Source organism: Cibotium barometz, chromosome 20, assembly GCF_041138505.1.
Source record: "Cibotium barometz isolate CiBa-2024 chromosome 20, ASM4113850v1, whole genome shotgun sequence".
Classification (NCBI taxonomy): domain Eukaryota; kingdom Viridiplantae; phylum Streptophyta; class Polypodiopsida; order Cyatheales; family Cibotiaceae; genus Cibotium; species Cibotium barometz.
In genome coordinates, this window is record NC_141065.1 from 20,879,516 (window position 1) to 20,892,440 (window position 12,925).

The window sequence follows — 12,925 nt, forward strand, 5'->3', positions numbered from 1 at the left end:
CCACAAAAGTCCAAGAGATTTCTTGATGATCACAAGTATTTATATAATCTTCAATCTATTGGCAAGACAAAGCTCTAGTTCTTTGGTGATTTGCATGAAATTGTAGCCTAAGAGGCTTAGATTTCATTGATTTGAGCCAAGGATTAGCTTAGCAATTGTGATTAGGAGTGGAATCCACTCCAAAAACATGAGCATTGAGCTCCATTAGGTTGAATTAGAGCGAGATTATCAATTTTTGTTTATGCATTTCATATTCGTTTATGCATTGTTGGAATTGGTAAATTAGAAGCATGCTAAACCATTAGGAAAATTAAAAAACACTTAATTAATTATACAATAACCATGAATTAGAACTAGATCATTTATCACATGCCATCAAGTTCAAAAAATATCAAAATCTAGGCCAAACTAGCTCTAGCCACAATCCTGTGCAAAAAACTTGAGCCTAGATATGTGAGCTTGTAGACATGATCCTGTGCAAAAAACTTGAGCCTGGATATGTGAGCTTGCAGACATGATCGTGGACACGTGAGCCATGAGTTTGGATACATGAGCTGTGAGTCTCGACACATGATTTTGGAGATATGAGTCTAGAGGTAGGTATACCTAATAGAGTATGGACCAATTACTACCGTAAAGACTCATACTACAGACACACCTACCCAAGTTCTTAGAAGATTTTCTTGTCATACAAATGTACTGGCTATAAATTCCAATGAAAATTCTTGTCCTTCACAATTATTGTAGAATTAAAGTACACTTATTGTCAAATAATTATACACTTATTGTCGAATAATTATACACCAACCTTATCATAGGCCTAGTTCCTATATTTTTGTATCCCAAGTAGGCTCATTTCATACAAGGGAAGTACATGAGCCGAATTCATACGAAAAAGGCGTAAGCCTACATACGTGAGTTTAGAGGCATGAGGTTGCGTACATTAACCTGGACACGTGAGATTGTATACATGAGCGTGGATATGTGAGTCTAAAGGCATGAATATGGACACGCGAGCCAAGAGATGTAAGCCTACAGCGTGAGCCTACAACAGATGTGAGTCTAGAGGTATGAACTTCGAAATGTAAGCCTACAACAGACGCGAGTCTAGAGGTATGAACTTGGACATGTAAGCCTAACATTAATAACAACATGCAAAAAAAAATCAATTAAAGAAATCATTGTTTGAAACCATTTTCAAACCTGATCCAGAAACACCAAGCTTTGATGTGAACTCGATTTGGATTTATTGTTGAAAATGATAATACAATAAATTGCAACACATCAAACCACACTTCCTCAAACCTAGCAATAAGCCTTCGATCCCATCAAAATAATTAGCACTCAACAGGGTGCTTCCAAGTTAACAAGGTTGGACTCCTTCAGATCCACCTCAAGCGAGGAGACTTGGGAAGAAATGAGCCAACAAAATAGAGACATGAGTGGAGGAACAATGAGGCACTTGAAAACAAGAGCCGCCACCATGGCACTTTGAACTCCAGATTCACCAATGGGCTCTGTGTGAAGAACTGTGTCTTAAGTTTTATGAAGAAGGTTTTATGAAGAAGGCATTCCACCGCCCTATCTTTGGGCCGAGCTCCAATGAAAAAATGGGAGTAGGACACCAGGAACCTCAAGGTTCGCTCCCACAGGAAGCTGCCAAACCATGTTGGGGATGCCACAATGTTTCAAACATTTGATGTCGATCTTGAGTTGGGTTTATCCCAAACACATCACCATGACTAGAAAATAGTTTAACAATTGTAGTTATGGCAAATGGGATATGTCTGTTTTGTTGTACCACTAGGGACAAGTGTTCCATAATACACCCAATAGTAGGTGCGCACAACGTAAGTAGGAGTCCCGCTCTCCACAGGAGCCCATTATAGAAGTACCTTTACCAAAAAACCGAGTGTTCCAATTCTTCTCCTTTTGGACGAGGAACATGGAATATGAAGAGGGATAAGGAGGCGATGTGTTAGTGACTACCTCATCACAAAGGGATCCACGAGAGAAATCTGATAAAGCACAGCGAGCTTGCAGTCTCAAAGCCAAGCCGGCAGAGGACAAGTGCTATTGAAAAATACACATCCCAATCCTATAGGGAAAGAGATCCCAAACCCTGAAATAAAGATTTTTGTGCAACCACTTCCTTATGTTCCACCGCCATGTGAATACGTAAAATAAATGCTTAGGATGGTGTTGGAAATGGGAAGGGGGGTTGTAACCAACATAACACCTAGGAAAAACCAAGCCAATTCACATCTAAAGGAGGATGACCAAATTTGATGGAATTGGAGATCCCATTCAATACCTAAAAAAGTTTGATCAAATTTGCAAGAAGGATTAATGATCCCACCAAGATTTGTTCATTTCGAACCTTCCCTTGATGCAAAGTAAGTCAATGGTTTAGGTCTCTAAACCCACATGAAAAGGCCAACTACAAGGTCTTGAGACACACTTTCATAGTGGGATTCTCGCCCAATGGAGCCTAATCAAGCTCAATTGCACATACAACACGCGCTAGAGTCCTAGTCAAGGACAGGAGCATGTTTGAGTTGGGAGAGAATCCGCTCAACCATTTAGGCTAGCAGGGTCAGGGCCAGCCTCAAGGAAAACCTCAAGGCCAGGACCTCCTCAAGTAAGACACCCACATCTATTCCCATGAAGAGGTATGCTTTAGCGTGTAATAATCTGCCACCATCAAAACCATTCAAGCATGAAGTGTCCAATAATGCTATGCCCTAGATAGCAAGAGTTTTGTGCTTATTACAAAAGCGCCCTAGGAACCATGTACAACCTAGTGTTGGTACCAAGGAAACCTGTCACCACAACCTATGCTCCCGATGGCAAAGAAACCACTAGCCCTACCACCCATACCAAATGCTTCTCAATTGCACATAATCCAATGCCCATTCATCAAAACCCTATATTAAGAGGTATGTACAAAATACCACCAATACCAGACCCACACCTCGATATTATTATCCCAATCGGTTCCTCTTGGAACCGCACCAGTAGTACAATAGTACTCGATGGCTTTACCAACAGACTTTGAGAGCCTAGAACAAGAGTCATATGAGAAATACAATTCATGTGGATATCTAGAGAAACCTCAAGCCATAGACTATACCTATGTTTTCAAAGCCATGGTGCAACAAAGAATGAGAGACCTCTAACATAGAATTCAAGAGCTATGAGTCATATGAGCCGCATATCATTCATATGGATATCTAGAGAAACCTCAAGCCATATATTATACTTATCTGTTTGAAGCCATGGTGCAACAAAGAACAAGAGATGTCCAACATGGCACACATGCCACCTCTTTAATGTTTCCACTGTAAGGGCCCACATCGTGTTGTTAAGTGTTCTCATAGAACCATCGTACCTAGCCCGAACTCCGTCCTCAAACCCAGTGCCAAACCCTAATGTTATTCCATATGGAGGTACATGTTAATTGTGGATTCAAATATGCTTTCAAGGATTGTCCCAATAGAGTGATAATTATCCCAGGGGCAGGAGCATTAGCCACTTTAACGATAGCACTAGTTAAGCTTGATATCTCAAGTAAATATAGTGATTGATGATATAAGTGAGTAGCTATTTTATGATGCAGCACCACCAACTCCATGATAGGTGATGTAGCACATGCTTAAATCCATGATAGGAGATGTATTAGGATCAGGAGATGTTTGGCATGTGGATTTTAGTGCCTTTACCACATGACCAGTCACATGGTGTGAGTGGTTTGGAGATATGCAAAAAATGGAAAAACTAGGATATGTGGAAACAAGTGATGATACTGTGCATTCTGTTGGTAAAGTGCCATTATATATGTAAGATGAAAAAATCAAGTACTTGGTAGATGTACTTCATGTTCCAAATATTACAAAGAGAACCTGGTTTCTATTGGATAGATGGTTAAGCAAGGTCTGCAAGTGAGGTTCAATCCTCAAGGGTTTTTTATTAAAGAGTTCAAAAATCAGTGTCTCTTAGTTACAAAGGGTAACAAAAATGTAAGATGTTTACTTTAGATGTGAACATGCCTGAGGTGAAGGCAGCCATGTTTACGCATGGGACGATGTCATTGTAGATATTGACATATGATAGAAGAGCATTAGTCATGTGAATATATGACGGCGATGATGGGTGGACTGAAGTCTGGACTGAAGTCTATGCAAGTCCAAAATATTATAACAGGTTTATCGAATTTTAAGGTTGATGGTATGCAGAAAGTAAGTAAAGTATGCCAGCTTGGTAAGCTGGCCAAACACGCTTTTTCCATATGAAAAGCATGTTAGTGCAAGGCCATTGGATGTTATACATTCGAATGTATGGGGACTAGCCAAGACTGCAACAATTGCAGGTTGCAAGTGTTAGGTTACATTCATTGATGTGATCACACACTAGGAAAGTGTGTTTATTTGGTGAAGGAGAAAAGTGAGGCATTTGCTTACTTTCAAGGATTTAAAGCCTTGGCCGAGAAGAAAAAAGGCATGCAAATCAAATGCCTAAGATCATATGGTGGAGGAGAGTATTTCTCTAATGAGTTTAGGGATTTCTCGAGAAAGTTGGAATTTAAGAGATTTCTAATTTTGATATAAAAATTCCTTATGCATCTGTTTATGCATAAAAATCAACTTCAAATCAACTTCAATGGGAATAACACTTTTATATAAAAGAAAATCCTTTAAAGCATCTATTTATGCATAAAATCAATTTAATAAGAATAACACTTTTAAAATAAAAAAATTTCCATTATGCATATTTCTATGCATAGAAATTAAATTTAATAAGAATAACACTTTTATAATAAAAAACATTTTCCATTATGCATCTTTCTATGCATAGAAATTAAATTTAATGGGAATAACACTTTTGTAATAAAAAAATTTCCTTTATGCATATTTCTATGCATAAAAATTAAATTTAATAATGCCCTCTGTGACCTTTCATGGAGACTATTATCCGAGTTGGCTAGGCGTTTTTGCGAGGATAGGCATACCTCTGCAGGTCATTGCTCTCCCGGGCTAGGAGACTATAGATTGCATCGTTTATTCTATCATGCCTAGAGGAAGATTGAGGAGATGTAGCATGGAGGGGATCATCCCAGATACTAGGTTTAGTCCAGTGAGGATTGTTGATCGTTCGGGGAAGCATTGGTTCATTGACCCTTCTCCTTAGATAGTGACTCATGGCTCCTGGTGTTATACATATACATACATATATACATATACATATACATACATACATACATACATATGTGTATGTATATATGTATGTATATGTATATATATGTATGTATGTATATATATATGTATGCATATATGTACGTATACATATATGTATGTATATGTATATATATGTATGTATGTATATATATATGTATGCATATCTGTACGTATACATATACATATACATATACATATACATATATATATAAGCATACCTATACATAGACACACACAAACCCGTGCACACACATACACATGTATGTATGTATGTGAATGCACATGTACACACACACACACACACACACACACACATAGAGAGAGAGAGAATCATATGTTTATGTACATATGTATATGTATATATTTATATATCTAGATGTATACATGTACATATACACACATACATAAACATAAACATAAACATAGACATAGACATAGACATAGACATAGACATAGACATAGACATAGACATAGACATAGACATAGACATATACATATACATATACATATACGTGTATATGTCTATGTATATCTATATCTATATGTATTTTCTACTAGCCTATTATTGTAAGTTAAAAAAAAGCTAAGCACAAAGGACAATGAGGTAAAAAAACATATAACTTTATTGCTTATCTTTACATAGAACAAGATTCCTTTATAGGCTTCCATTTTTATGCTTCTTATAAAAAAGCATCCACTTGTTTTTTTAAAACAAAAACACTATCATTTGGTTTTAAGCTCGCACCCCACTGGTAGCATTGTGTTGATGCATACTTAGACCTTATTTGTGGCGGTGTGCTCACACCATGCATACAACCACCAAATCAGTTGCCAATCTCTACTTTCTAAATGACACATTCCATAAAATCCTCATTGTCATATCCTAAGGTGTTCTCACTTCTTACTCAAGGAAATTCACACCATGATTGCAAGAGGGAAAGTTGCAAAGAAAAGCAAGAAAACTGCAAGCAAAGAAAAGCAAGAAAACTGCACTCATTAACATAGAGTACAAATGTGTAATTTGATATGGAAGAAGGACACCATGGAATCTTGTAAGAAGCAAGAAGATGTGTAACCTTGATTAGTAAAATGATTGATACCTCATTAGGTTCATGGTTGCTATTTATACCTAAGTCCTCATTACACAGTACATTATTGTGTCCACCCTTGTGGCCTTAGCCCTTAGTTTGGTCCTTATCCCTATTTCCATATCCATTATTAATGTCCTATGGTGTTTGGACCATATAAGTACATACAAATCAAGAGTAACCATGTTACAAACCATCCCCTTATATATAAATAGAGAGTAACCATATTACAAACTATCCCCTCCCATTGGATTTATCCTTGAAACCATGAACATTCAACCCATGAGATTGTTTGTACCCCCCTTGACCATGTAAGCCCTATATAACATGTAGTGGCCTAATGCACATAGCTCCAAATCTGTGTATGGGAGCATAATGTGCTCCATACATCCAAAAACTACACTATATACTCCCAAATCGACTCCCAAATGGCTCCTCATAACTATATGTAAGTTCCATGAAAGATTTCTTGCATGAGAACTAAAATCTTACACTTATGGGGCCTCTAAAACTGTCATAGCAATAATTTCTAGCAAATGCTTCCATCTGGCATAAATAGCACTCATGATATTCACCCAAAAGCCCTTCAAATCCTTCCAACATAGAATTGGGTTGCCGTGAAGCTTCTTCAAAAGGTAATCCATGCCATTTGATCAAATATTCAACCGTATTATGGTTGTGAAACACTCTTTCTCGCTTGCCCACTATTCTCTCTGGCACATATTGAACCCTTCCTTCTTCATCCATTGGTGGTAACTCATCACCTCCAGTCCAAAATAATCCTTCAAATGTTACACATGGAATACATCATGTATCTTGGTAGTTGGTGGAAGCAATAGTTGGTATGCATCTTCTTTAACTCGCATCAAAACTTTGTATGGACCATAATAGTGATGAGAAAACTTGGTATTAGTGTTGCCCCCTTGAGAGAACTACCTTGAGATAACTATATCTTGATTTAGGGAGTGTCAAAATTACATATTCCCCTTCTTAGAACTCCAATGGTCTTCTATGCTTATCTTCATAGTGCTTCTTAGAACTCTAATGGTCTTCTATGCTTATCTTCATAGTGCTTCTTAGAACTCCAATTGTATTCTATGCTTATCTTCATAGTGCTTCTTAGAACTCCAATTGTATTCTATGCTTATCTTCATAGTGCTTCGTCCTTTTTTGTGACCCCTTGATATTACTTTTGAATTTTAGAAGTAATGCTTTCATCTTTTCCACTTCTTCTTTTGCATTAACACCCTCTTTCTTGATGAACATCACTCTGGTACATTGATCTTGTATACATATAATGCTTCAAATGGTGACATGCCAATACTCCCAGGATTTGTATACAAAACTCGGCAAGAGCCAACCAATCATCCCACATGAAAATAGTGTCTCAAATAAATGTCCACCCACATTCACTTTCTCTGTTTGACATTCAATCTCGGGGTGATAAGCGCTACTAGGAGTTAACTTGGTTCCCATGGGTTCAAATAGACTTTTCCAAAATGAGCTCATGAATTAGACATCTAGATCACTAACATTTTGTTGCAACATACCATGTAATTTGAACACATGCTCCATAAATTTCTTCACACAACCATAGATGTCGTGTACTTAACCTTTGTAAGGGTGAAATATGCCACCTTTTTTGTCAATATATCCATAACTATATTCAAGCTACCCCATCCCTTCTTTGTATGAGGAAGTCCTATGATAGAATCCATAGCAATGTGAGTCCACCTCCCTTCAAGAGTCTCCCTTCAGGAATATGTAAGGGCTGTTTATAATATGCTCAAAAGACCAGGTCCAAATTTTTTAAAAATTTGGGATTAAGGTTCTGAGGGACCAATAAGATTAATCCAAATGTAGGGAGGAGATAAATTGAAGAAATAAAGAAACCCCCCCCAAAAATGAGTAAATGCTCACATAAGATGAAGAGTGGACTAAGGACCAAAGGAAACATTAAAAAACCGAATTTTTGACACCTCAGAGTGCGGATTCTCCCTCATGAAGGAGGTGCCTTTTTTTCTCATCATTACTCCCAATTTTAAATCAATAAAATGAGATATTTCATCTCTCCTCTCTCCTCTCTCCTATTTCGTGTCTAGTTCCAAAAAGTAAGCTGAACTAACCCAAAAATGGTCAAAAATTGACCAAACTGATCTGGAAAATTCTAGAATCAGTTTGCTTGGTTTGAGGCTCACCTTTTCCTATAAATAGAAGCCTCCCCCTTTGTAAAAGCTTAATAGTGTTTATGCACTATTACTCTACTCCTACCCAGAGCCATTTACATTGAATTCTCTTGATAATTCAATTGTTTTTGGCTTAATCCTCTCCAAAGTAATTGGTGGCCACTCTTGCTTCAAACAAGAGTAGAACCCTCAATCCCTCAAGCCCCAAAGGAAAGCTTACAGCTCCATGTAAGCTAAAATTTCTTACTTTTTAATTTTAAATCTATGGTTTTCTTGATTTTCTTATTTTTTTTAAAGTTGATTGAAGTAACTTCTAATGCTATGCCTTGATGAAAAGGCCACCCCCTTCTTTTCTTTACAATTCAGCCTTTCTTTATCCTAGAATGTTTAACAAAAAGATTGATTAAACTTTTTCTTATTGTTTACTCTCTTGGAAATTGAAAATTATGTAGATTAGAGTCCTTTATATCTAATTGGGGTTAATTTAAATTGAAAATAGAATGTTAAAAATGAGAAATGGTTAGTAATACTTACAAAGGAGGTTATGGCAAAATTTTCTAGAATTTTGTGAAAAAGAAAGTTTATTTTTATGTTATTTCAAAAGAGTAATTTCCACCGTTTGTGCATTCTAAAAGAAATATTCTAATTCACTCCATGCACATATTCACCTATGAATATGCATGGATATCATTGATATTAATTATTAAATTTAATTTCTATGCATAGAAAGATGCATAATGAAAATTTTTATTATAAAAGTGTTGTTTTCATTGAATTTAATTTCTATGCATAGAAAGATGCATAATGGAATTTTTTTTATTATAAAAGTGTTATTTTCATTGAATTTAATTTCTATGGATAGAAAGATGCATAATGAAATTTTTTAATTATAAAAGTGTTATTTTCTTTGAATTTAATTTCTATGCATAGAAAGATGCATAATGAAAATTTTTTTATTATAAAAGTGTTATTTTCATTGAATTTAATTTCTATGCATAGAAAGATGCATAATGGAATTTTTTTTATTATAAAAGTGTTGTTTTCATTGAATTTAATTTCTATGCATAGAAAGATGCATAATGGAAAATTTTTTAATTATAAAAGTGTTATTTTCATTGAATTTAATTTTTATGCATAGAAAGATGCATAAAGGAAATTTTATGATAAAAGCGTTATTCTTGTAAAAATTGATTTTTATGCATAAATAGATGCATAAAAGGATTTTCTTTTATATAAAAGTGTTATTTCCATTGACGTTGATTTTTATGCATAAATAGATGCATAAAGATTTTTTATATCAAAATTAGAATTCTCTTTAATTATATGTTTAATTTCTATGAGTATTTGATAAATGAATAAGTAAACACTCTGAGAGAGAAATTTCTATCGTTTTATATTCACTCGGATTGTAAAGAGAAAATTTAAAAAAATCTATCGAAGTTGAAAGATTCAGATAAATGATTAATTTATTCCTCATCGAAATTCATGATTAATTTAGAAAATAGTTAAGTGAATATTCAATGAATGAAATTCAGTAAAATATTGACTGAATTATCACCCCTTTTCGAGAGAGATAGTTCAGGAAAATTCTTATCAGACTCGAACCGTGAATTAGATTATGACCAAAACCAAACTCTTCATCAGTTTAGAGGAAAGAAGATGTGACCAGCTCAGGAAAATACACTCAAAACTCCCACCAAATCTAAAACTAAGTTTGAGACCAATCAAATTGATCTGTGGATCAAGGTTACAGAATTCGAGAAATTCTGTTATGGAATTCAGAATTAAGATCAAGAAGTTTTTGGGGATACCGATTTAAGATATACTCATTGTATTCAAAAGAAAATCAAACTGAAAACTTGCATAGAAACCCTGTTTTCTTAAAGGATTGTCTTACGCCAGAATGCTGGGAGGGAGCATTTGGTATGTGTTTTTCTAAGGGAAGTTCGGTTGCAACAGTTGGCGGGGAGTGTTCAAAGGACAGCTCATGCGGCAAAGCCTACCGAGGACTTGACCAGCCTCGGTACGGTTAAAATGGTGCGCTTTCGATACAATGGATGAGGGCCGACGAAGTAGTCCCTGAGTGAAGTGTCAGGACACCTAAAGAGGATCCTTGTAAGATTCCTCCCTCCGGCTTTTGAGGTGTGCAGGTCTAAGAACCTCCCCTTCTGATCTTATAATTATTCCCCTCTCTGAAATAAAAGAAAGATCCTGTTTTACCCTGTTTTGGCCTAGAGAGAGAAAATATTCTAGAGAGAGATTATTCAATTTAAGATATTTTTGGATGGAAAAATATCTCTTCTTATTAAAATAAGTTCCCCTGAAACAGAAGTTCAAAAAGAAATTCAGAAGGTGCATTAGAAATAAATTATAATCTGTTCAAAAGGCCTTAGCCTAAGGGTCCAGATTTTCTGAAAATTTTAGATTAAGTTTCTGAGGGGCCAATTAGATTAATCCAAATGTAGGGAGGAGATAAATTAAAAAAATAAAGAAAATCCTCCCAAAAATGAGTAAATACTCACATAAGATGAAGAGTTGACTAAGGGCAAGGCTATTAGTTAAAAACGAAGAGATATTTAGAGGAAATGATGCATTTTTGACACCTCAGTGTGGGGGAATTCCCCTCATGAAGGAGGCACCTATTTCACATGTGAGGTTGAGTTTCAAACTCACAAATAATGAGATATTTTTATCTCTCCTCTCTCCTGCTTCAACTAGATCCAAAAAGTAAGCTAAACTGACCTAAAAATGGTCAAAAATTGACCAAACTGATCTTGAAAATTCTAGAATCAATTTGCTTGGTTAGAGGCTCACGTTTTCCTATAAATGAAGCCTCCCTCTTTGTAAATGGTTAATAGTGTTTTATGCACTGTTACTCTACTCCTCCCCAGAGCCAAAAACAGTGAATTCATTGATAATTTATTTATTTTTGACCATTTTCAAGTTAAGTCTGTAATAGTTTTCCTTCTATCTGGTTTAATCAGGTGAAGGATAGTTTAGCCTCTTGACCCCGTTAGAAAATTTGTTAAGAAAACCAAAAAGGTGGAATCGTCTCTGTTTTCTGGGCAAGGGAAATTTTCCCGGTTTCGATTTTGGAATGACCGCCAGATTAGTCTTGTGCCCGGACATTCGAGGGCGAGGCCCCGAGTGGGAAACCCTGCCCTGCGCAAGAGAAAGCTACTTCTGTTGCTACTAAAACTAGGAATATGGTGCGTGGAGGGGGAAGAGGGGTCTCACAGTTGGATCCTTGTTGAGTTCACAAGGCATGCACTTTGACACATATACATGTATGTCCTTCCATATCCCTTTCCAATAAAAAAATCTTTGTCTTGTCATAGGTCTTAAAAAGATCCAAATTCCTCGAAATAGGAGATGAATGTATTTTGTCCATCACCAAGTTTGCTTGTATTCCAACTCTTTCCTTGTAGTATAAGAGACCATTGTGAAGCTTAAAATGGGGCAATTCTTCATAAGAACCATGCCACAATTTTTGCACCATTTATGACACTTCATCATCCAAGAGATACTCCTCTTGAGTATCCATTTAACCAATCCTTATTAACTTCAGAGATGGCCAATAAAGAGCATGCCCACATTTTAGATATAGCATTGGCAACCACATTATCTTTGCCCTTTGTGTATGTGAACTCACAATCATGATTTTGTAATGTGGCCAATAAAGAGCATGCCCACATTTTAGATATAGCATTGGCAACCACATTATCTTTGCCCTTTGTGTATGTGAACTCACAATCATGATTTTGTAATGTGGCCAACCATTGTCTTTGCTTATTAGGAGATAAATTTGGTTGAGAAATAAAATACCGCAACACTCTATGATCACATCTCACATAAAAATGACTCTCCCATAAAGGTAATGATGCCACTTCTTGATGGCATGTAAGATAGAAAACATCTCTTGATCATACACATGCATTTGTATTTCATTCTCATTCAACTTTTGTAGCTCTCATAAGCAATCACACCATGATCTTGGTATAAAACTACCGCAATTCCTTTTCCACATGCATCGGCCCTCACGATGGTGATAGTTTAGAGAAGTTTGAGTAAACCAAAATAGAGACTGAAACGAGCATCCTTTTGATCTCCTCAAATTTCTTCAAGCTATTTCATCCTAAAACAAGGCTTCCTTTTTAAGCTTTTTTGGTAAGAGAGGCTATAATTTTTGCATACCTCTCAACAATGAACCTTCTATAGAAAGAAGATAAGCACAAACATCCTCTTAATTGAGGCACATTAGTGGGTGTGTAGGCCACTTCTTCACCCATTCAACCTTCTTAGGATCCTCCTTGATTCCCTGTGCTCACAATGTGACCAAGATCCCCCACTTCTTAAGCCATAAAAGCATATTTTCTCTCCATTAGGAAGTGAATGGGGTCTTCTTGGGCCCTTTAAT